The sequence below is a fragment of the Solea solea genome, chromosome 10, assembly GCF_958295425.1.
Source record: "Solea solea chromosome 10, fSolSol10.1, whole genome shotgun sequence".
NCBI lineage: Eukaryota > Metazoa > Chordata > Actinopteri > Pleuronectiformes > Soleidae > Solea > Solea solea.
This window is the reverse complement of record NC_081143.1, coordinates 28,776,445-28,801,911: the sequence shown is the minus strand read 5'-3', so window position 1 is coordinate 28,801,911 and position 25,467 is coordinate 28,776,445. Positions and strand designations below refer to the sequence as shown.

The window sequence follows — 25,467 nt, the reverse complement described above, 5'->3', positions numbered from 1 at the left end:
CGACAAACAAATCAATGTGTGGGAAACACTGACCCAGGAGTCTTTACTTTGAGTTCACTCAGGTGATCTCAGGTGAACTCTTACTGCTTCTTATTTTCTTTCAACATAAGAAACAGATGTGTTTCCTGACCAGTGTTTCAGCTCACGTCCGCACTCACACACCTCAAAATAACCAGACAACAGATGAATACATTAAAGAAAGGAATAAATATGGAGTTACATCTAAAAGCCACTCAGATCGCAGCAGGAAGCAGATTAAAGCTGCACCATGATGGCAGCAGCAGCATGATGGCAGCAGCAGCATGATGGCAGCAGCAGCATGATGGCAGCAGCAGCATGGCGTCGTCTCTCAGAGGACGGCACGGGTCAGCCAAACAGCTGACCTGGTGCATGCTGCAGAGGTCATGTAGACCTCGATCCAGTTCTCAGAAAACGTCCATGGATTCAACAGGAAACGCTCATTTTGATTTTGTGAACAAATATTGAACAAATATTGATTGAACGAATGATACACGGATTAAACGGGAAAAACGGTCTGTTCCTGTGTGAATGAGGTGGGTGTGTTCCCACCTGTACTGTAGAACTGGCCACTTGTGATGGGATTACATGAGACTCACGTTAATCCCAGGTCTGAAGAAGGCCTTAAAAGCTCCTTCACAGACATAGATACATATTTGCCTGCTTTGTAGTTGTTGAAACCTTGAACGTCCAGTTTTGGTGACAAATTGGAGGATTACATGATGTCGTCTATGGCTTTAGATTATTCTTTTAAAAGCACGGCTGAGTCAAAACTTCTAAACCTGTTGTGCAATTCCCAAAAAATGCACCGTCACCGTCAGTAAAAGAGTGAGACCTGCAGCAGCTAAGACATTCACATGCATTCTTTAGGCAGCTTCTTTTTTTTAGCCTCGTTGGAATCTGAATTTTATTTCAGTCTAAAGGCGAAGCAAAAGCCTGTGGTTGTGTGGGTGAAATTCGGATAGCGTCCAACGTTCAAAGCCTTGAAATACATATGCCACACAATGTTAAAGCATTCCTTTTCACAATTTACAATACATAAACATGATGGTTTACAGAGGCCGCAGTGATTATTTGCTCTGAGGTCTAGTTTCAGCTATTTCAGGTTTTCTTGAGGCTGCCCCATGATACCGCCCCACAAAGTGCTTCTTGAACGTGTTAAACCACTGGTTCCCGGGCCTCGGTCAACGCAGAGCTTCAAAAATCCAACACAGGCTGTGGGAGAGAAATAAACGTCTCTTTTAGCATTTATGTTGTTGATGTTGAAACTATAATTGTCTTCATCCTCTAATACGACAAACACTCACGAGCCACTTTATTAGGCACACCCGTTCAACGGCTTGTTAAAACAGCCAATCACGTGGCTGCAGCTCGGTGTGGGCGTGGTCAACAAAGTAATATAAAAAACACATATTATAGTCAGAAAGTAACACAAACAAAGAATAAAGATTTCTGCGACATCGACGTGAAACTATTTAGGAAGTAAATGTAAGTGGACGTCATCTTCTGGTTGGGAAGTGACCATTTATTGGACAGCCACCAGGGGGCGACACCACTGACTACAAAAGACCACGGTTTGGAATAAAAAGTCTAAGCAAAATTGATTTAGAACCTCAGTAAAGATTTTCTCAGTTGTTAGTTAAACGTCTTCTTCTATTGAACACGATGTGAGTTTTGTAAATGATTTTAATGGAAAATAGACAATAAAGAACATAAAGTGGACACTTGTTTGACTGACTCTGTGGAGCCTGCTGTGAGTTTATGGTGCTGGTTAAAAACCACAGAACACAGACTGTGACAAACTGAAGTCCTCAAGTGTTCAAATGAAAACCGAGGTTTTTATAAATCTTCTAACATGCTCGAGTAGACGTAAGGAGAATTCTGAATTTTTAAACAAAAACGGAGAAGCACTGCTCCTGCCACTTACCCAATAAAGTGGCTGATTGTATATTTATATGACATTTACATCAAATACTGCTCAAGATAATGTGAGACACGCTGCAGCTGCATCGTCCTCCTGCACGTACAGAACATGAACTTACTGTCAGACGCTCTGATAACACAAGAGAGAGAGAGAGAGAGAGTAGGCACCAATTTCTCCTTTTTCTAAAGTTGTGAAAAACCTAAGCAGAGCAGCATCTCCACAAGGGTCCCCACTGATGTGTCATGAAAGACTGACACTTCTCAGTCTGCATTTGATTCGCCGTCATGTGAGGAAGCCAGTTACGGGAAAAGTGCAAAAAAGGGAGCGACAGGACGAGCTGCTGGGCCTCAGAAGTGTCGGCAAAAGCTTTTCCTCTCTGTGCTTTGTCCCGCCCATATTCATCTTGCAAGTTGAAAAGTGGAGACAGCAAAAACTTGAGGCTTGAAAAGAACATTTCAACTTGTGAGAGGAACTCGCAACAGGACGGAGGATTCGACAAAGGGAGGAAAAATACTGAGGAAACAGGAGGAAACCAAGGGACGATGATGATGAAGAACCAGGGGCCATGTTGGAAAACGAAGGTGACTGTGTGTGTGTTCTTGTAGCTTTGTGAGGACACTTGGGCCGCTGGTCCTCACAGCTTTTTGGGGCTTCAGACCTGGTTCCAGACTCATGGGGCTTTTCCTGTACGATACAGCATGGCATGGCACAGCTCCACTCTACTCCGTTTGGTATCGTTTTCCATGACTATAGTAATATAGTTACAGTCATAGTAATAGTGCATAGTACCTCTCCTCAACGTGGGCGGAGTCATCATAGCACGACTGCATGAAACACACAAACATTTCATTGTAACTGAATCATTAGAATCATGTTCAGGAACTCACACTCTGTCTGACACGGAGCTGAAACACCACTGAACTGGTCGACACTGGAACTGTGTGTGTGTCTGTGTGTGTGTCTCTGTGTGTGTGTGTGTGTGTGTCTGTGTGTGTGTGTGTCTCCTCTCTATGTTTGTGTGTGTGTGTGTGTGTGTCTCCTCTCTATGTGTGTGTGTGTGTGAGACTGATACAGATATAATAGAACAAGTGTGTGTGTGTGTGTCTCCTCTCTATGTTTGTGTGCGTGTGTGCGTGTGGTGTGTGCGTGTGTGTGTCTCCTCTCTATGTTTGTGTGTGTGTGTGTGTGTGTCTCCTCTCTCTATGTTTGTGTGTGTGTGTCTCCTCTCTATGTTTGTGTGTGTGTGTGTGTGTGTCTCCTCTCTATGTTTGTGTGTGTGTGTGTGTCTCCTCTCTATGTTTGTGTGTGTGTGTGTGTGTGTGTGTCTCCTCTCTATGTTTGTGTGTGTGTGTGTGTGTGTGTGTGTCTCCTCTCTCTATGTTTGTGTGTGTGTGTCTCCTCTCTCTATGTTTGTGTGTGTGTGTGTGTGTCTCCTCTCTCTATGTGTGTGTGTGTGTGTGTGTGTGTGTGTGTGTCTCCTCTCTATGTTTGTGTGTGTGTGTGTGTGTGTGTGTGTGTGTGTGTCTCCTCTCTATGTTTGTGTGTGTGTGTCTCCTCTCTCTATGTTTGTGTGTGTGTGTCTCCTCTCTATGTTTGTGTGTGTGTGTGCGTGTGGTGTGTGCGTGTGTGTGTGTGTGTCTCCTCTCTCTATGTGTGTGTGTGTGCGTGTGGTGTGTGTGTGTCTCCTCTCTCTATGTGTGTGTGTGTGCGTGTGGTGTGTGTGTGTCTCCTCTCTCTATGTGTGTGTGTGTGTGTGTGTGTGTGTGTGTGTGTGTGTCTGTGTGTCTGTGTGTGTGTGTGTGTCTCCTCTCTCTATGTTTGTGTGTGTGTGTGTGTGTGTGTGTGTCTGTGTGTGTCTGTGTGTCTGTGTGTGTCTGTGTGTGTCTGTGTGTGTGTGTGTGTGTCTCCTCTCTCTATGTTTGTGTGTGTGTGTGTGTGTGTGTCTCCTCTCTCTATGTTTGTGTGTGTGTGTGTGTGTGTGTGTGTGTGTGTGTCTGTGTGTGTCTGTGTGTCTGTGTGTGTCTGTGTGTGTCTGTGTGTGTGTGTGTGTCTCCTCTCTCTATGTTTGTGTGTGTGTGTGCGTGTGGTGTGTGCGTGTGTGTGTGTGTGTGTCTCCTCTCTATGTTTGTGTGTGTGTGTGCGCGTGTGTGTTGATGACGAGCCTCGTCAGACAGAACCCCCCTCACAAGTGCTGCCCTGAAAGCTCGTTGTTAAAAGTAAAGTTGAATAAAGTTTGAACAGTGTTTATTTTATCTGCTGGATCAGTGACGCCCGTTTGAAACGTTTGCAGAGCAAAAACTTTTCTTTTTTTTTTTTTTTTTTTAACTCAACTCTGCTCTTCTCTCAGAAGAAAGCTGACTTCATCACCACACCTCGAGAGTTTGATGACGATGAACGCTAAGCCCCTGAATCCTCTCTTTCTTTTGCTCGACGGCAAAATGAATAAATGATATTCCTCCCTTTAATCGACGTACTCAGCGATAACAAAGAGACTTTGAGACACTTTGAGGACACCTAACGATCAGAAACATCAGCAGGTGCTCTTGGTTTTTCCTGCGTTGATGGACAGGCAGATAAAAAAAAAAAAACAGCCCCTTAAACGCTTCTACCCACTTCTGAATCATCTCGGCTTTTTGCTCTTTCAAGCACAAAGTGGGAAAAAAGAGTCATGGTTTCATCTTTGCTCTCTTTTCCACTTTCAAAGTTATTTTGCCCGTGATAAAGCGCTCGCTATTGACGACTTGGAAGGTGCCTTGTCTCTTGAAAGCAGTGACATTTTATCTATATATAGTGTTCGACTGAGCTTCAATTTAACTTTGTCTGGCACAGAGCGAGTGTGCTGTTGATGTGGCTGACAGCTGCTGCTTGAAAGAGACGTGAAGATTCAAATAAAGTTTTTGCCATGGCGACAAGGGCTTGATGTATGCTAATCAATCGATGGTGTAGAAAATGTGAGACAGACAGAGAGACAGACAGACAGACAGACAGACAGACAGAGAGAGAGAGACAGAGAGAGAGAAAAGGAGGAGGGGGGAAAAGTGTGAGTGACAGAAACTTGTCAGACACTCACCGAGATTTCAAAAAGTCTGAAAGTTATCGTCGCGACACAAGAGCTCAAATCACATGTGGTATGTGCTACAAAAGGTTCGACTTGAAACGAGTTGCATTTGCTATAAAGGAAAAAGAAATTGGGACGATTCTCCATATGGTGTGGCAGCAAGTCGTCTTTTTTAAAAAGAGAGGTGGTGGTGGGGGGAGCACGCTTTGTTTCCATGACACCTACGGTGGATTCCTGAGAAGATTCTCCTTCTAGGTCTGTTTCATCCTTCAAAGGACACGGGGCCATAGGATGTTGAATTTACATCACAAAAGACCCTGAACTGTCCCAGCGAGTAAAAGAGTGACACGAGATCAAACAGGCAAATACAATCAAATATACATCAGCATCTAATAAAACATATTGTGAAAGATGGATGAGACATCTGCTTTCAAAATAACGCTCAGTGGAAGCTAAAAATACTGTTTTCACTGAAGCTGATCACGCTTCTCAGGAGTGATACTGAAGCACGGCACACACACACACACAAGTTTACCACCTTCAAGGAGCCACATCTGAGCCTCTGCTGCTGCTGCTGCTGCTGCTGCTGCTGCTGTTTCTACTACTGCTGCTGCTGTTACTGCTGCTGTTACTGCTGCTGCTGCTGCTGCTGCTGCTGCTGCTGCTGTTTCTACTACTGCTGCTGCTGTTACTGCTGCTGTTACTGCTGCTGCTGCTGCTGCTGCTGCTGCTGCTAGTTTCAGCTCTCAGCTCAGCAGCCGCAGCTTTCACACGGCAGTAACGTAACCCGCTCCAGATGTGCGCCCCCGTGGAATTCCATGGAAACACAAAAGTATCTCCACTGATGTGCTCATGCACACGTATGTGTCATATGAGTCAGATGAAACACACACTCTTGTAAGAAATGAACTGTGCTCAATCATAAATGACCATGACATGTCATCACAGATGAAATACTAGAACAATGCTGCAGAAAAAAAAATGTGGGTTCATCTCCAACAATCACCAGGGAAATAATCCAGTCTAAAATCATTGAACAGAGGAGTCTGGTGTATGTGTCACACGGAGTCTGTGCTGCGCTCATGGAGTCTGAACTGAACAAATCATTTCAATGAACTGATTCTAATGATTCAGTGTCACGAGTCACGAGTCACGAGTCAGCGTGTCGCGTGTGCAACAAAGTCACGGCAGTTTCATGCAGCCGTGCTGTGGTGACTCCGCCCACGTTGAGGAGGTACCATATTGTAATGGAAACACAACCTAAACCGTGCTGTGCCGCGGTGAGGCGGCGTCAGCTGGGACCATAGGTGGAAACAGTGCACTCACTTTTTCATTTTCATATTTGTCTTTTTTTCTCAAATATTAAAAAGTAGTGTCACTTTTTTTTTAATGGATTTTACATTTGCTACTTTGGTGCAATAGATTGATTTTAACATTATAGATGAAAACATTCAGTTAGAATATTTCAACTTAATGAAACTTCTGCATCTCATATACGCTCTGTTTAAAGAGTTTAAAGCAGCTGCTCTGTCCACGTGTCCCTTTCTACTCCAGCGTCTGTCGTGAAGAACCACGAAGCAACCCATTAATAAAAGAGTCTAAAAGAGAGATAATTAACATTCATGTTCTACTGGCCTGGGATTGAAATCTCGCCTACTGCTGCTTTAACTACATGTTGCTCAGCGACTTCACGTGAAAAGTGAATCATGTGCTTTAGTTCATGTAAAGAAAGTAAGAAATGCTTCAGAGAAACTCAAAGTTAGAACAATGAATTCTCACATATCAGCAACTCTTCTCATATTTACACACACACACACACACACACACACACACACATAAGGAGCCATGTTATCCCCAAACGTGATTATCAGTGTAAAACGATTAACATCGGGCTATTTCTTCAAATGTAGACATCAAACACATTCCTCCTTGTTCTTCTTCTTTGTCTCCACAGATCACAGAAGTGACTCGTCAGAGGACAGAGGCGCCCAGCGTCCAGCGCGGTCAGCCAAACAAGGCCGGCCCTCTCAGCACAGCTCCCTCGCTCTCTTTCATCATTTACAGAGGGAGCGTGCCGTGCCAACGCCGTCCTCCGCTTGGACAAGGCCCGCCATTGTCCGGCGGACAGTGGACAGTAGGGCTGGAGGTGGCAGTGGACTCATCGTGACGGCTGATGTCAGAGTCTGACACCGGCAGACACCGAGCGGAGTCAAGTCCACGGGTCAAGAGAGAGGGCGGACGGTGACGGGAGAGAGTGTGTGAGCGTTCATGGTGCTGATGAGAGAAACACACGAGGACAAGCACAACATACACACTCATGTGTGGGCGGAGACAAAGGAGGAGCTTCTGAGCTACTGTCATGTGTCATGTGACTCAGTGAACAACATCATCTGTCACTCAGACAGACTCACAAACAGCAGGATTCTTCTTTAAAGGGTTCATTAACAGAAACTGAATATTCAGACTTTTGGTTTTCGTTGCATTGAAATAAGTCTTTTATTGTGTGTTTGACGCAGTAGGGCGCCCTCTTGTGTCTCTACAGCAGCCTGAATGGACAAAAGTGTGTGTGTCACAATGAAGTTACAATTCACGAACGTCAAAGTTAACGTTTTCTATGAGTTTATACACACAATGAGTTTAAGAGAATCCGTAAAAGTTTTTTTATTCACACATTTTAAAGTCTCTGAGTGAAGTTTTTTTGTGTTTTTTTGTGTAACATCATAGCCCCTCCTCTCTGACCCTTGACCCCACTGGACGTCATGCTTTAACTTCTCTGTTTTCTGTGTTTGTGTGTGGCAGGGTTACAGCGCCACATACAGGCCTGGCATAACTACAGCATTTAGACTCATTTTCAGGGATTTCATCTGTTCATTTGAACTAATGACGTTTACAGAAATCTTTTTAAGAACAAAAAAGCAAAAAGTCATATCGGGAAAGTTTCAATGAAAACAGGAACAAGAAGGAATCTGTGAATATTTATGTATTTCCTACAGAAAATACAAGTTACTTCTTAAATGTTTACTGTGGACTTTATTATTTTGGCAGTCTAGTCATTGGGTCACCTTTAACGTGAACTAACTAACTAACTAACTAACTAACTAACTAAACATAACACAAATGTTAGATGTAGTTTCAGTATACAATAAAACAGCATATTTATATATTTTTTTTAAAATGCTTTGTTCACTGAGGCTTGTGTTGATATTTACTGACACTAACTCTTCTAGCAGAAGTCACATCAGGGTTGTTTTTTAACCATGACCAGTTGACCACAATAACTCCCTAACCCTAATCCAAGTGTAACCACAGTGGTGTTGAATTTGGAACTACTCAGATCACAGAGGACACGTCTCAGTCACTCTCTCATACTACAGGAGAGGATGAATATGAATATGAAGATGAAGATGAACATGACGCTGACGCTGAAAACCACACATTCTCCATCTCACTGACAACATGGCTGATTTAAGCCATTTCATAAAAATTGCTCACCTCATGAAACCAAATCAATGTTTTTTAATGTATTAACCATGAGAGTGACTGAATGAAGTGGCTTCACTCACACGTCTGTGATGCAAGTCCTCACTCTTTCATCTTCTGCTGTATTAGCAAACACGACTCGTGTGTGGGAACATCAAAACACTTTTAATCCCGGCTAATCCCACACTAAGATTGTTTTGTTGTTTGTTTTCTAATTGGGAAATGTTCAGTGAAGAGGGTTTACTGTATATCTCAGTGTCAATAATCTGCCTTTAATGTCTCTGCTCGCCGATAAAAAGGAAATATGTTATATACAGTATAGTGTTCAAAAGCACACACACACACACACACACACACACACACGTTTATCTACTGTAACGCTGCGAGACAGAAACCTAGCTGGATTTGGCCTTGTGTGAATTTGAGATGTGTGTGTGTGTGTGTGTGTGTGTGGTTTTTTTTTGGAAGGGAACATGAGGCCTAGGACGCCCATGTAGGTCAAAAACAAATCCTGTGCCTCAAGCTGGGGAGCCAGAAACTTCTTTGAGCATCTGAGGGAACGAGAGCAGCAGCAGCAGCAGCAGCAGCAGCAGCAGCAGCAGCACTGCGTTTCTTCCAGGTGCTTTTTCACAGTGGTAATCCTGCCACGCCGTGACTGTGATTTCTTACAGAAAATCTCTCCAAACAGAGCGCAGATGGTGGGAGGTTTGAAGAGCGCACACACACACACACACACACACACACACGCATGCAGGGTTGTATACAGACACATACACTTGTGCTGAGAAAGTACAAAGTGTGCACGCACGCACACACACACACACTGAGACTGAGACTGAAGGTGAGTCTGGGTGGTCTCTGTGAAGAGATGAGGGCGAGCAGGAATGAAGCTGATTGGTTACACTGAGACAGTGACAGAAAAATCTGTCGCCAAAATAAAAGATTATCACGTTGGCCTGGAAATACAAACTTTATTACAAAATACGAAACTAATTTACAAAAGCAACAGTCCTTACGGAAATGGAATGCACCATGAGACACATAATATTTAACATACAAAGTGCCAAGATGAGCTTGTGGAATGACATTAAAACATTTATTTCATAGAATCAACTATTACAGTGAATGTTTCATATATAGAAAGTAGTAAAAAGCCAAAGTCAGTGGCTCTTATTTTGAAAGCCAGGTTGACAGGAAGTGTTGCTATGTAAGTGACTATCGTGTTTGATGAACACATTGGATTTGTAAAAGTGTTTCCTGTTTGTAAATTTGTCTCAAGCTTTGTGTAAAAGTCTTTCACGTTGTGTAATAATGGTTTGATCTTCCAGGCCACCATAGATTATATATATATAGATGTATAATATATACGTTTCACTGCACAGTCAAGTTGGTCTACGTTAACATTAGGCGGTTTCCGGTTTAGCTGGTGGCTAGTTGTTAGCATGTGTGCCATTCCTGACAGTTATGGTTTTACATAAACATGAAAGGTTGTATTTTGATAAGGAATTCAAGAGAAATCAGAGGAAATGAAACATAATTCTCACACAATGAAGCACCTACAGATATTGTGTTTGTCTGTTTCCTTGACAGGTTTCAAACTTGCTAGGTGACTTACTGTGGGCACAACTGTGTGCAGTGGCCACTTTGACGTTATTTGGATTAGAAATGACAGAGTTATTGTTCTATTTGTTTTATAAGGTTCAGTGAACGTGTACGTTTATGGACTTATGTGTTTGAGGTGTTAGCAACAACAACAACATATCCTGTTCATCAGGGTTAGGGTTAGCACATGTGACTCTCCAGGTTAGTTATTGAGTCATGTGACCTCATTAATTCTCATGTTGTTGAAAAGCAACAGAGATAGAGGTGGACGTGGACACACTGCTGCACCAGTAAACTCTGGTTTAAGTTAAGTTAAGTTAAGCAGTGAGTGTAAACCTCCCCCTCCTCAGCTTTAGTGCTGGTGTCGGTCAGACGTGATGATCCTGACAGTGGTTCACATGTGGAGGATGTGAAATATGGAGGACGGATGTTTGAAATGAAGAGATAAAAGAGTTAATCTTCTCGCGCCGCTAAAGCGTTTGCCTCCATCGCTTCCTATTTATGTACGAGGAAAGAATGGAGAGGGAAAAAAACAACTTCTCTCTGTTTCATGTGGTTAGTGGAACAACAACGTACAGCCTTTGATGTTTTCTACATTCACCGTCTTAAAGCGGAGAAGAAAACCACACAGGAGAGATTCTGTGGTGTGCGTCTCTCTCGCTCCCTCTATCCATCCCTCTCTCTTTGGCAAAGCATCTGACATCTCCCGGCAAAAGACAAATTCGGTTTCGCCTGTTAAGTCATCAGTCAAAGCTGTGCAAGATTTCTCTTCTTCTTTCTCGCTCTCTCTTCCTCTCTTTGCTTCATTTCTGTGGATGTGGTGTTGTGAAGGCCGCTAACACGCTTTTCAAACAATAACAGCCCCCCCCCCCACACACACACACACCCCCGCCACAACTTCCCTCTCTGCCAGAGCCCGACACATGCCAGCACATCCTTTACAGAGCCTTGAACCGACAACAAACACTAAGCGTTTTCACCACCGAGAGAAAAGAGCGACCCATCCTGAAAGTCCCTGTGTAATTAAACTCCATCTAATACTGTTACGTGTTCCTCGTTCTCACAGCAGTGAGCAGCTTCTTTTCCAGGTCAGCACAAAGACACCAACAACGCTGCTGCTGCTGCTGCTACAGGGTATAACACTTCTTCTTCTTCTTCTGCAGGACAACTTCAGCCCGTCTTCAGTCATCTCTCATCATCACGGCCCAGCTTATAATTGCTTTATCATCCACGATCAATGTGAGATTATAAACAATAATCAGAAATAATCATAATGTTTAGTACAGATTAACGGAACCCTGGAACGTTTAATCCCTGGTGTGGTTAGTTTGAGGGTTGGTGTGAGACCTCTGATGTGACCAAAGATGCCGGTCTGATCTGGTCTGAAGTGAACTGTTACTTTAACCATATACTGATCACTCTTGCATTTCTTATCCAAACAACAGTCAGTGTAGTTTCTATGCACAGTCTGATCGTAGCTCAGTTGGACTAGGAGCGAGGAGGTGTCAGTATTAGGAGGGTTCCAGTTTAACAAGAAACTGAGATAAACCAAGAAACCATGAAGCCTTCACACGTGTGTAGGCTTCATGGTTTCATACGTGAGAGAATGTGAGAAGAAGAACGACCAACGACTAAGAATGGAGAAGAAAAAGCCACAGGGAGTCACTGCAGTGAGGCCAACTGCTGCTACATATTATAGTAAGACTTTTCCACTAAGTAATCAGATTATTCCAGACCTGAATCTCTAATCAGATTTCTTCAACATCATGAAAATGAGGAACTGGCTTCTACTAATAGGTCCTTGAAAACAAACGACATGTGACGTTGTTGTGCAGTTGCTGTTCCAGCCTGAGGAGTTGGAAAAGCAACATCCTTCCATGTCTCGCTCCATCTCCTCGGCAGAAACACATCACAGCTCAGTCTCACAGTTCACTGTCGTGTACACTGACATGAGAGAGACGACGAGACGACGAGGCATCAGAGCTGACGCTGACGCCTGCAGAATCAGGACTACAGCGGGACCCGGTCCTCTGGTCTCTGTCCTTCCCACAGGCAAAGTTATCCTTTCAACTCGCTGTGGCTCTCGGTAACAACAAATAACTGTGGCGTGGTTAACTGCAGAGATGTTTTAATATTAAGACGACACGAGAGCACTGCTAATGCTCAGGCAAAATAACCACAAACAAATGCTCCTTAAATCGTATGTAACCTGCTTTAAACTGCTTTGATAACTGTTGCTCCACAAAATTTAAAGAGTTGCTCGGAGCTCACAAATGATGCTCCAGCTGCAAGTTTCAGTTGTCTCCGTGGCAACCAACTACACACTGTTCTCTCACCGGCTCTTCCGTCATAATCATCAGTACATAATAATCTGCTCTTTTATTTGATGATGAGGTCGATGATGTCACTGAGAAGGAATGCATTTGGAATTCTTCTTTAGTGAGAGGACGATGGGAACGCAAGAAACCGACAATGAAGAGGGCAACGGAGAAGATGCTGAAATGTCTGTTTTTCCACATCACATGAGCTGATCTTCACACTGCAGTCCACCTGTGGTCTCTTTGAAACGCTGCACATGTTTACATGACATCAGAAAAAGAACTACTCTTCTAGGGCAGCCTGTGGCCAAGTGGAAAGGGAACTTGTCTTGTAACCGGAAGGTCGCCGGTTCCCCTGAGCAAGGTACCCAACCCCCATTGCTCCCCGGGCGCTACTCAGTGTGGCAGCCCACTGCTCCTAATTCTAGGATGGGTCAAAATGCAGAGAATAATTTCTCTAAGGGGATTAATAAAGTATCAAAAAAAAAATAAAAAATAGTCTAGACAATCAAACTTAAATGCATGTGAATGAAAGTAGACCTCGTGCACCTTCAGTTGGAGGAACTTCTCTGTGCCTGTGCTACAGTTCCCACCCCCAGCTTAAATATGGACATTACTGAAGAAGCCAGTAACATGGTGACATGACTGAGTCACTTTTAAAGCCACTGTTATATTAAATGAATTTGATATTTAAGGTTGATGCATGACAGGAGGACTTTTAGCCGCCTATCATAACAGACGCAAACACACTTTATTATTACTGTGATTCCCCAACAACGCTTGTGAACAAGGGCAGTGCAACCACAGCTGGAGTGAACTGTGCATGGAAACATACTGAGTAAAAGAGGAGGTGTGAGGATGGGCTGAATGAATACCCACAAGCCTCAAATACCCCAGTGTCGGTGCAGATGAAAGAGCCCGACCAAAGCCAATCACTTTATCAGCCCGAGCAGCTCCTCTTATTGTGAAATGCCTTCTTAGACGTCGGGTGATGAGATGTCACACCACTAATTGCGAGTCACAACAATCCTGCTTGTTTGGCCGGCCTCTCCGGTGGTTGTTCAGCGACTGTAATCACCACAATAATTTAGCTCCCCCAAAACATCAATGGTGGCGTGGAGGCTGCAGGAATTTGCATTGCACCCTTTGATGTAGGGAATTTAAACAAAGCTTGCTCTCACTCTGTGAGCGGCGTGAAGGTTACAACACCCCGCCCCCTTTACACACACACACACACACACACACACAGCACCTTCTCTTGTCTCAATCATCTCCATTCTTTGAAATTATTTTGGCTACAAAAGCAACCGAGCGATAAAAATGAGGCACAACAGATAAATATAACCAAGCGCTGACTCGGAGACTCGTTTACTAATGACACACAAATGGAGACAGACACTGTTATGGTCAACAACAGTCTGAAAGTCACTGTGATGGTGGTTTAGTTTGAGTTTAGTTCAGTTACACAGTGAAAACAGAGATAAAGTTTAGGAGTCTTTACTGTTTACGTGCGTCGCTCTCTCCCGCCGACACACGCTGACCAAGACTGACCAAGACTGACCAAGACTGAACTGAACCAACGGGGAAACCAACGGGGAAACCTTGTGAATGATAAAACAACACATGACAATGAACGTCACCAATACATGAAGAAACTGTAAAAGACAAGGACACGAGCACTCAGAGAGCACTGACACATTCAGAAGAACTTTGACTGTATTATCATTATTAGCATCTCACAGATGTTGCTGAGATAAACCAGTGAAACCAGTGAAACCAGTGAAACATGAAACATGCCACTGACTGACACTTGTGTTTCTAATGTATATTATATTATCTGATGAATGTCATGTGAACAAAACACAGCAAATCATCCATATTGCAGTTTGTCAATGTTTCACGCCGCTCCATTCAAAGTCAATAAAACGTGCTGACATGGCCGCCTAGTACGTGGAGTTATATGAGTTTAAGTGATGCTGATAAACGGTCATTGACATGGGAGTGAATGCTGATTCTAGTCAACGAGCTTCTTAAATATGGGATTAAATGGTTTTTTTAACAGTAGGAATAATATGGTGTAAGTGGATTTTGGATGGAGATATGAGTCGGTGCTGCTGATGTTTTTAATTCTATAATTCATTCCTTGTGTGTGAGATAATGGAGCTTGTGGACAATCCTTCAGCTGCGTCTCGCTCCAGTCTTACTGTCAGACTGACGTAGGAAACATCCACGCACTGCTTCTGGCCTCCAGTTTGACACAACAGGTACTTTGCATAACAGAGCGAGCAGGCAGATCACTTGATCACAAGGATGATTCAAGTGTCAGTCAACAGGCTGGTTGGAGCCTTGAGTGCAGAAATAGCATGGGAGATAGAGGACACCCCTGCTCTACCCCCACAGCTGACCCTTCACCCCACCAAGAACAGTGTCTCCATCAAATGTCCACTCAAACACTCAAACACTAATGTTATGTATTCAAATGCCTGGAAACAATCTTTGGACAGTGACACATCAATCAGCTGCTCCCTCAGCCGGGGGTGTGTGTTTATATAAACTCTGTGCATCTTGGGGAGAGATCTCAGCAACGTTACGGCTCCTTTTCTGTGGGGAGATGGAAGAAAAAACACAAACCAGGGAAGTTCATAGAAAAACTTCAAATTCTCTTTTCTTCTGCTGCTTTTTCTTTTTTTTATTCTAATCCCAGCGTGAATGTGTCGGCGAGCTCGTGGTATGCACCAAGATGAAAAGTACAGGCCATCCCTTTGAAATCCTCCTCAAGTCAAAATTACCATTTCATTTCAACTCCAGCCAGGAAACAGAGAGCGGGGCCACTGCTAACTGCTTTGGGCATATCGTTATTTATTGTGTGTAAACTTTGGAGGAACATTGTTGCCTGGGAAAATGTGTTGTGTGGGTGGTGGAAGTGAGCAGTTGGAGCAACCACAAAGGGAGAGATCAGGCCTATTTTCTCTGTAGGAGGAACACATAAAAGTGAAAATAATGCCCATTATTACAGAAAAACAACATCAGACTTCTTGGCTCATCATTTTCTAACGGGCAAGAAGTTACAACTGCACCTACACAACCTAACAGTTCACCCTATTTAGGTAACTGCGTTATTATTATTAGTTTTTCTGTTCATTTAATTACTACCTTTTTAAGCTTTCTGTGTTAAATGGGCTCATTATCTGAGCGGGAACTGTTTCCATGGTGGTCATATTAATGTCTGTCATGTTGTTTTATTGACTTGACTTTATTTACCTCTTCACAGTCGGGTTTGCATCATCACGACAATATACGACAATATACGACAATATACGACATTATACGACAACAAACGACAATATACGGCAATAAACGACAATATACGACAATAAACGACAATAAACGACAATAAGCGACAATATACGACAATATACGACAATAAACGACAATATACGACATTATACGACATTATACGGCAATATACGACATTATACGACAATATACGACAATATACGACATTATACGACAATATACGACAATATACGACAATAAACGACAATATACGACATTATACGACATTATACGACAATATACGACAATATACGACATTATACGACAATATACGACAATATACGACATTATACGACATTATACGACAATATACGGCAATATACGACATTATACGACAATATACGACAATATACGACAATATACGGCATTATACGACAATATACGGCAATATACGACATTATACGAAAATATACGACAATATACGACAATAAACGACAATATACGGCAATATACGACATTATACGACATTATACGGCAATAAACGACAATATACGACAATATACGACATTATACGACAATATACGGCAATATACGACATTATACGACAATATACGACAATATACGACAATAAACGACAATATACGACATTATACGGCAATATACGACATTATACGACAATATAAGACAATATACGGCAATATACGACATTATACGACAATAAACGACAATATACGACAATAAACTACAATATACGACAATATACGACAATATACGACAATATACAACAATATACTTTCTATTTCTTTCTGTAGTGCTCTTTTCATCTTTTTAAAAAAAACATTTATATACTGTGTATATTAAAATTTTGTATGCTTGTTATGCACCAATGACACCAGAACAAATTCCTTGTATGTGCAAATCGTACTTGGCAATAAAGCTCTTCTGATTCTGATTCTGATACGACCTGCCCTCAGAAAAACAAGCTTTTAACTACGACACATTTTAGGAAGTCAATATTCCTCATCCTGTCATATTCTGATCACTGATCACTGGTCACTGATCACTGGTCACTGATCACTGATGACTGGTCACTGGTCACTGATGACTGATGACTGATGACTGGTCACTGGTCACTGGTGACTGGTCACTGGTGACTGGTCACTGGTCACTGATCACTGGTCACTGGTCACTGGTCAGTGATCACTGGTCACTGGTCACTGATCACTGGTGACTGGTGACTGGTGACTGGTCACTGGTCACTGATCACTGGTCACTGGTCACTGATCACTGGTCACTGGCAGGTTTTGTTGCAGTTATACAGACGAGTAATTGTTTTATCAGACTTGTTGCAGCTATTTATTCTGAGGCTTAAAGTGACATCTAATAGCAGTCGCCCTCTATCAGCCTGACAGTTGGTGGTAATGTGTTTATAAGTAGTTTTCCTGTTTGGAGCACAGAGGCTCGTCGTCACAGTCGTGTTCCCTAAAACACAGTTTAACAACTGGAAGAAATCTAGGAAGGAAGGAAAGAAAGAAAGAAAGAAAGAAAGAAAGCAGGACTGGTTCATGCTTTTTTCTGAAGTGGAAAAGAATGTACACAGAGTAATCTGTGCACCATTTACCCCCAAAACTAAAGTTAAACCTTTAACAACTGTTGGAATTCCCTGTTTATTCAAACTTCTTTTTCTGCCTAAAACTACACAAATGACAAAAGACTTTTATTGTCCTCCTCTTTCTCTCCATGAGGGTCGTCCATCGCAGAGACAAACAGCCATTTGTCCTCACATTCACACCTACGCTCATCGAGATTGTCCTTAATGAACCTGATCTGCATGTTTTTGACTGTGGGAGGAAACTGGAGAACCTGCAGAATAACACACACGCGGTGGATAAGCGGGATTTCAAACAGTGTCCACTCATTGTTCATCACTAGAACATGAACACACTGTTTGATGTCTGAGGGTTTCTGAGACTCTGGATGTGACATGTTAAGAGTGTCAGTTTGGAAATGAGTGACACTTGGTAGACACTTGGTAGAGGAGAGAGTGGATGGTTTCCGTCATGGCATGGTCCGCTTCGGTAAATCCCCGAGTCAGGCTCTGGTACTCTGGTACCCCAAGAGAAGCGTACCAAAAAGGGTTGGGGTACGGCTATTTTGGGACTATTCCGAATGGAAACACACAAATACTTGGATGATAGAAGTATGTATGTATTTATACATATATAACTAGTCGTGTTCCATCATCCCACTGCAGTCATGGAGGTCTGCATTTAAAGGCACAGTATGCAGGATTTCCTTGGCTTTACTTCAAGTGATCTAAACAAGAGAACAACACATCTGAGCCTCAGCCATGCTCTGTTCTCACCTAACTCATCCTAACAACTACATCTGCTGTGTCCTACGAGGCTTTGACCAATCACAGACCAATTCAGCGACAACTTCCAAAACTACATAGAAAACAAAAGATGCAAAGAGTCTAAGAGAGAGTTGAACATAATAATCAGTAAATGTGGGTGAGTAAATGTGGGTGAGAGTTACAGAGATGCAGAGGTTGCCTCAGGCCACGTGTCATGAAAGTTTATTATATTCCATTAAAGTGTGAACATGTTGGTGATTCTGACCATGTTTGTTATGTGGAAACTGAGAGGATGTTGCATTATTTATGTCCTTTGTCTTCGTCTATAATGGACAATGTACAGCAATACAATCTGACCTGAGTGAGGGAGTGTTTGTGTGCATACAGCGTCAGCGCGAGGTGGGCGGGGACAAGAAACTACTGCCGAACCAGGTTTTAGAGCAGTAGAATTCACTTCAGAAAGTCATGTCACTGTTGCCTCCACCTGTCCTGACATAAAACATACATACACTTCCTGTCGTGTTGGGCGGTAATGTCATGGATGGACACGTGATTTAAACAATGCCAAACACAGAGTGTCGTGTGGAGCCAATGAATTGACCATAAAGAACATTTTCTTATATTCACGTACTACAGCTTTAATTGTAACTTGACTTTGCATATTAAATGATGTAAAAGTAAGAGTATCTTTGTCTGTATATGCAGAATCAGTGTTGTCTGAAGCATCTGGCACATATCCACCGTCTGTTGCAGTTTTAGGATGGAGGATTTTCACATGTTAATGCTGTTAGAGTGATGGATATAAGCTGATATGCTGGGAAACTGTGTGTACGCTTGATTTCTAAATAGTGACAATCCACATTTCCCTCCTCTGGAGATGTTGTGGAAAATTCCTCACTTGTTTTCAAACTGGAAACTCAGCCATTCAGACGCACGTCAAGCGTGAAAAGACCATGTCTGGTTTTCAAAAGACAGATTTGTGGTGAAGCGTCACTTTAAAGCTGCACAAATTAAGAAAAATGAATCAAGCGACTATTAGTGGAAGGATTGTTCTAGTAATCATCTCACAAAGGGCTGTCAGTCAAGTCTGTAGAGTGTGACCCACATTCCAGAACTGAAGGCAGCTGTTTTCAGAAGCTCTGATTTAAACAGACTGAGGATCGGATCATTCATCACTGCAGTCATTTGTAAGTAAAAGCCATGTAAACAAACATCTCAGTGCATGTAGAGCACACGAGGATCGAAACGTGTACGTTTGCACAAATAAATCTTTCTCAGGTCGTTCATCGTGCACACACACACACACACACACGCGCACACACACACACACACACATACACACACACACACACACAGAGAGAGCAGCCTTGTCTTATACATACTCTATAAATGACATGGATCATATATTTGCTGTTATCCTGGTGAATGAAAACCATTAGAACACGAGCGCAGGGTGTGGAGAAAGCACTGGGGAACTGGCAGAACTTTGTTGACTGTGTTCTGTGTTCTGACAAAAGAGTACATCTAATCTCAAACATATGGCCGACGCCTGGGATGCATGCATGACAGCATGCAGAGTGTGGAAAAATACTGCTGCTGCTGCTGCTGCTGCTGCTGCTGTTGTCTCTCTCTCTCTCTCTCTCTGACAGTTTAGTCTTTAAACTTATCTAAGTGTTCATATGTAGAGACACAGCTCGGTTTAAGAGAGAACAAATGTTGATTTCTAAAAGGTTTGGTTTTGTGGGGACTGTAGTCTACATATCATCCACTAGAGGCACTGTTGGTGTAAAATGAGGACATAATAAACATTTTATGGTCATGTAGGTGGTTAGTTAGGTTTAGGCAAAAAGCACCTAGGGTTAAAAAGATCATGTTATTTCCCAGCGGTGGTGGTCCGCTGCATGGTGGACTCCATAAATACACAGCAGTGTTTCCTGTGTGGTGCGTCGCGTGAAGAGATCTCACGCTTTACAAAAACACATCACCATCACCATCAGGGTCCAGAACTGGTCTAGAACGGGTCTAGAACTGGTCTGAACCTCTGGGTGAACATACTTCTGAACTCTTTGTATGAAATAATAATGTGAGAGACAATATGTGATTGAACTTAAAGGTGCAGTATGTAGAAATGTCCAAATGTAAACAGTGAGGCAATGGGGAAGTGTCACTTTGTGCATTTTTAAATTGTGTTTTATATTTTTAAATATATTAAAAATGTTTTTCCTTTGCACTGATATAATGTTTCTTTTACCTAAACACACTCAGAATAAATACATGTATATAAATATTGGAATAATGACGAGTATTATCTTGTTTTTAAATGAAAGTAGTGGCTGTAATTAGTTAATTAAGAAGTTACCACTAATGGAAGTGCATGGCCACCATGGTGTGTAGCATGTATTCACAGAGAGGCTCTGACAGAGAGACGATGCACAGGAGCGACGATGGTCCTCACCATCACTCACAGTCATGAGCAGCTCTGTTCTGTGTTCTCACTCAAACGTGTCAGTGGAAGGAGGTGAAAAGCAAGCTGGGTGTTGCATATATGTTTGGATTCAGGGGCTTGTTCATTTGTTTTATCTGTGTCCTCCACCTCGGTTTATTTGTTTTGGCCTCCGCCGCGTCGGACTTGGCTGCCGCAGCACTTATATATTTGAACAAGGGCTGTTGAGAGTCAGGTCTCACTCACACGTTTAAACACGACTCTGTCTGCGGGGGCAACATGTTTACCTCAGCTGGTTCTGATCCCACTGCTGCACAGGCCGCCGGTCCCGTCGTCTCACGTCTGCACTGTGGAACAACAGAGGACAAGGACAGTCACAGGAGGAAGAGAGGAAGAGAGGAAGAGAGGAGAGAGGAAGAGAGGAGAGGAGAGAGGAGGGGAAGAGAGGAGAGGAAGAGAGGAGAGAGGAGAGAGAAGAGAGGAGAGAGGAGAGAGGGGAAGAGAGGAGAGGAAGAGAGGAGAGAGGAGAGAGGAGAGAGGGGAGAGGAGAGGAAGAGAGGAGAGGAAGAGAGGAAGAGAGGAGAGAGGAGAGAGGAGAGAGGGGAGAGGAGAGAGGAGAGGAAGAGAGGAGAGGAAGAGAGGAAGAGAGGAGAGGAAGAGAGGAGAGGAGAGAGGAGAGAGGAGAGAGGAGAGGAGAGAGGAGAGGAAGAGAGGAGAGAGGAGAGAGGAGAGGAAGAGAGGAGAGCAACAGCTGTACAAAAAACGTTTTAAAAAAAGTACATTTTTAAAGCAACTATTGTCAAGTTTCCATCGTGTTGGTACAGGATGTTAAATCCCTGCGTCAGGCCTGTGTTTCCCCTGAGAACAGAACCTTCACAGTTATTTTATTATTTGTTATTAAGCAGGAACGGCTCGATGTGTCCAGTATGACACTGATATCACAACTATCCTCCGACACCAACATCAGTCAGATACAGATTGATTTAAGGTTCACATGTTTACCACATGGCCGTGGACATAATGCACCAACTGTAAAACAAGTATTCTGCTGAGTCATGCCCAATATGAGTCCAATAAAATGCTTATTTACCATGTTAACGTGTATGCAAAGCATGAATGTGATATTTAGGGTTTGAGTATTGTGTTGCTCATCCTTATCATTAAGTATGGACACTGATCGGATCATGATTATTCTGTGTCGACACTGTCACTTTTAGTATTTCTTCCTAAAGCCGGACCAAAGGCTTTACCGTTCCAAACCGTACCGTACTGCACCAAGCTGAACTGCACCATGATGGAAACACAGCATACAGGTTCCTGACTATCCCTAACCCCAGAGCAGGAACATGTTTGTGGCCAAAAGAATCCACCTGGTACTTCCCTAAACTTCCTGTGGAGGAAACACGTAGGTAGTGCAGGTAGCTGCTGGAGTGGAAATGAGCTTAAAAGAAACAAAGACTGTGCTGCTGCTGCAGGAAGTAAACAAACACACAGAGAGAAGGAAAAAGACAGATGGAAAGAGAGTGTGCAGATCATCTTACAGGAAGCACACGCTCTGATACTTAAGCCACTGACCTCTCATATACAGGAGTGTGTGTGTGTGTGTGGGGGGGGTTGAGGGGACAAAGGCTCTGCGGGCCCCATCTGTGCGGCCGTGTGCAGCACCTGGCCCCGCGCCAGCGTCCGACACCCTTTATGTCGGCCAGAGTGGCCGGTCGGGGTCCGCCTTTGATCCCAGGCCAACTATTCATCTCTAAAAGGAAGAGGAAGAGCAAAAAAGGAAAAAAAAAGAGAGAGAGAGATAAACGGCAGAAAACAGGGGAGGGGGGGGGAGGAGAGGAGAGAAGAAAGTCAACCTCTGCTGCCAATTATTGGAAAAACATCAAGGTCTTTCTGTCTGTGTAAAGAGAGAGACGAGAAAAGAGGGAAGGTAGAAGAAGAGATAGTGGTTTGATGGCTGGTCCAGTGTTAGTTGGAGGATTGTGGAGAGTTGAGGCAGACGCTGACCCACAGGAGGTGATTACAGGTGCACACAGGCGCGTTTGTCCCTCGTCTTCATCTTTTTCTTCCTCTTTTTTTAAATCGTCGCCTCTTGCACTATCTCTCTCAGACTCCTTTTCTTTACTCTTCTTGTTGTTGTTGTTGTTGTTGTTGTTGCCGTCCTTATCTGCGCCTTTGTCACCGTGTGCTGTTAAACACGTTCACCGGGACAAATAAAGGCTGTTTCTTTGTTTCTGTCTCTGTCCCTCAGTCTGGCGTAGTCTCACTCTAGTTCTGAACCCCTATCGCACACACACACACACACACACACGCACACGCACACACGCACGCACACACACACACACACACACACACACACACACACACACGCACACAAACACGCGCACGCACACACACACGCACACATGTATTTGTGTAGGTAATCATCTGAGGACACTGCATTAACGTCCCTGAACAATGAGGTTATCCCTAACCTCTCCCATAACCAGTTACTGCCTAACCTTAACCTAACCACCAGAACCTGGTCTCCATGAGTACTACTGGTTCTGATCAGTTTTTATGCCAAAAAGGTCCTAAATAAGTAGCAAATTCCAGAACACACACACACACACACACACACACACACACACACACACACATTAACTGTGTCGCCAAAGCAAGAAGCAAGCGTGAATGACAGGCTGAATACAGAGGCAGCATGTCGCACAGATGATGAGGATGTCATGACAACAAACACAGGAGAGGATTACTGTGTTGTCAGTAAGCAAGACACATTTTAAAGCCCATGAAGAGCAGAAATAATCACATAAATGATGCAGGTTACACTTCCTCACAAACTCTAACTCTGCCGAACACGCTTTAGGCTTCGAGTTTTTATTCCTCTTTCACTCAGGCAGGAATTTGGCTGTGTATGAACATGCTCTGTTTTACATCACAACCCAAAGCACATCATTAGTTTGTTCTTCTCGTGTTTTATCTCCACCTCTGAACCTCTGTGTCGTGATGTTCTTCCGTGACAAAGCCTAAACTCTACGTTGTAAATAATATTCATTTCTTTTATAGTTTCTGGACGTATGTGTTGAGCTCTGTTAGTCAGAGTCGCTCCACACTGTGTAAAGAATAACTGATGTGTTTGAAAAATCAACATTGTTTTTGTATAAGTGAGTAAACGTCTGAATCAGATATATGTTAAAGTCTAAAGTTTAAACAAAGGTTTACTTAAATCTAGGAAGCTGGTTCCTCTGCAAAAGTAAATAGACATGTTATTTACTTTATATCTAACTGTACTGATGTACTTCATTTGGTGAAAATGTTACAGAATTAAATTCAATCAGTCACAAATGCATATGGAAAATGAAAAACCTTATTTTTATGACTTCTCCTCACTCACATGCAGTACCTTCCTAGACCACCAGTGGGTCCTGGCGCACACTTTAAGAGCTGATACTGATATTATATCAACATTCAGTTTTAAACATTAATGAATAATATTGGATATATTTATTTGCCTCAAAGAGACTCATGTCTATAGTTAACCACACCCACAACTGATTCTGGGTGTGGCTACAGATGAACACTTTTTACTGTTGCCTGTTTAATTACTGTAATGTCAGTGTAATGTAGATCTATACATTACACTGCTACTTAGACGACCTAATTATCTAAGCCCATGGTTCTCAAACTGTGGTACGTGTCCTCTGGTGGTACTTGGCGGAAAATCAGAAAGACTGTTCTACGTGAGGAAGAGGAGGATGATGAGAGAGCAAAGGAAATTATTGTGAATAAATCTGCCTCCTGTGAAAAGTCTGTATTATTATTGTTATTTACACCACTGTAATGATGATGATGATGATGGTGATGAAGATGATGACGATGATGATGATGGTGTTAGTGAGAAAGCTCCATGTTTGGTGACATGTGAAATAAAAGGTTTGAGAACCTCTGATCTAAAATCCCTAAACTGAAACATTAGCCGTAATCCTGAAATACAACTGAACATCTGAACGTAAAGATGAACAATAACACGGCTCCCAGAAGTGAAACCACGACATATTCATCGCCCCCTGGTGGCTGGCTGCAGAAAAGGCCAGAAAACTCCCCCCTCTCCATATGCGGGTAACTGGACTGGCCCTTGGCCGTTTCTCAATACTCAAGTAAGCAAGTATGTACTTGCTTACTTGGGAAGTATATACTTGAGAAGTACGCTGGGAGTACATACTTGCCAAGTACGGGAGTACGCAAGTACGCTCAAGTACGCACAAGTATGGATATTGAGAAACGGCCCTTGTGTTTGCTAAACACCTGTCAAATAGTTCATGCCCCGCCCACTTCCTTGTTACACACAGTATTTGTTCCGTGACATGCGAGCAGCTTGTGGTCAGGTGTTTTTGTTTAAAGGCCATAAACAATGTTCATATACATCACTCGCCTCCTTCCCTTCGTCCTTGGTCTTTGTGGAAACAGACAATAGCACACACACACACACACACACACCAATCACCAAGGACACGTCTCTAACACTGTCTGTCTGTCTGTCTGTCCGTCTCTATCATTTTCCTTTCATGGCTGTTTTTCTCTCCGTCTCTCGGGACCATCTCAGCCGACAAGAGAAAACACAAAGTGAACATTAAAACGCCTCGCAGCCTTTTAAACATTTGTCATTTGTCCTTTGTACAAATCATGGCGAGAGTTGCTATAGAGACCGCTCTGCCTTTGTTCTTTTTAGTTTTTGCTTTGTAAAGTTTGCTGCTGGGATGGATAGAAGAAGGAGGAAGAGACAGCGAGAGAGAGAGAGACAGAGAGAGAGACAGCGAGAGAGAGAGAGAGAGAGAGAGAGAGAGAGAGAGAGAGAGGGAGGAAACCACAGTCAGTAATGAGTGTGGGGGAACGATCAAAAACAAGGCATTTATAAATCATCTTTGCCTCAGGGATTTCAGATGAGAGAAGGACAACTAGTGCATTATTATTTATTATTATTATTATTATTATTAT

At 43.0% G+C, this 25,467-nt stretch overlaps 1 protein-coding gene across 1 annotated transcript in view; it reads right to left on the bottom strand.

The window, feature by feature from the left end:
- LOC131466600 (axin-2-like) overlaps positions 1 to 20,823 on the bottom strand; it is a 54,881-nt gene extending 34,058 nt beyond the window's left edge. The window contains exon 1 of the mRNA XM_058639958.1: positions 20,763 to 20,823. The gene's annotated coding sequence lies outside the window, so the exon portion shown is untranslated. The remainder of the gene's footprint in view (positions 1 to 20,762) is intronic.
- Positions 20,824 to 25,467: the final 4,644 nt, after the last annotated feature.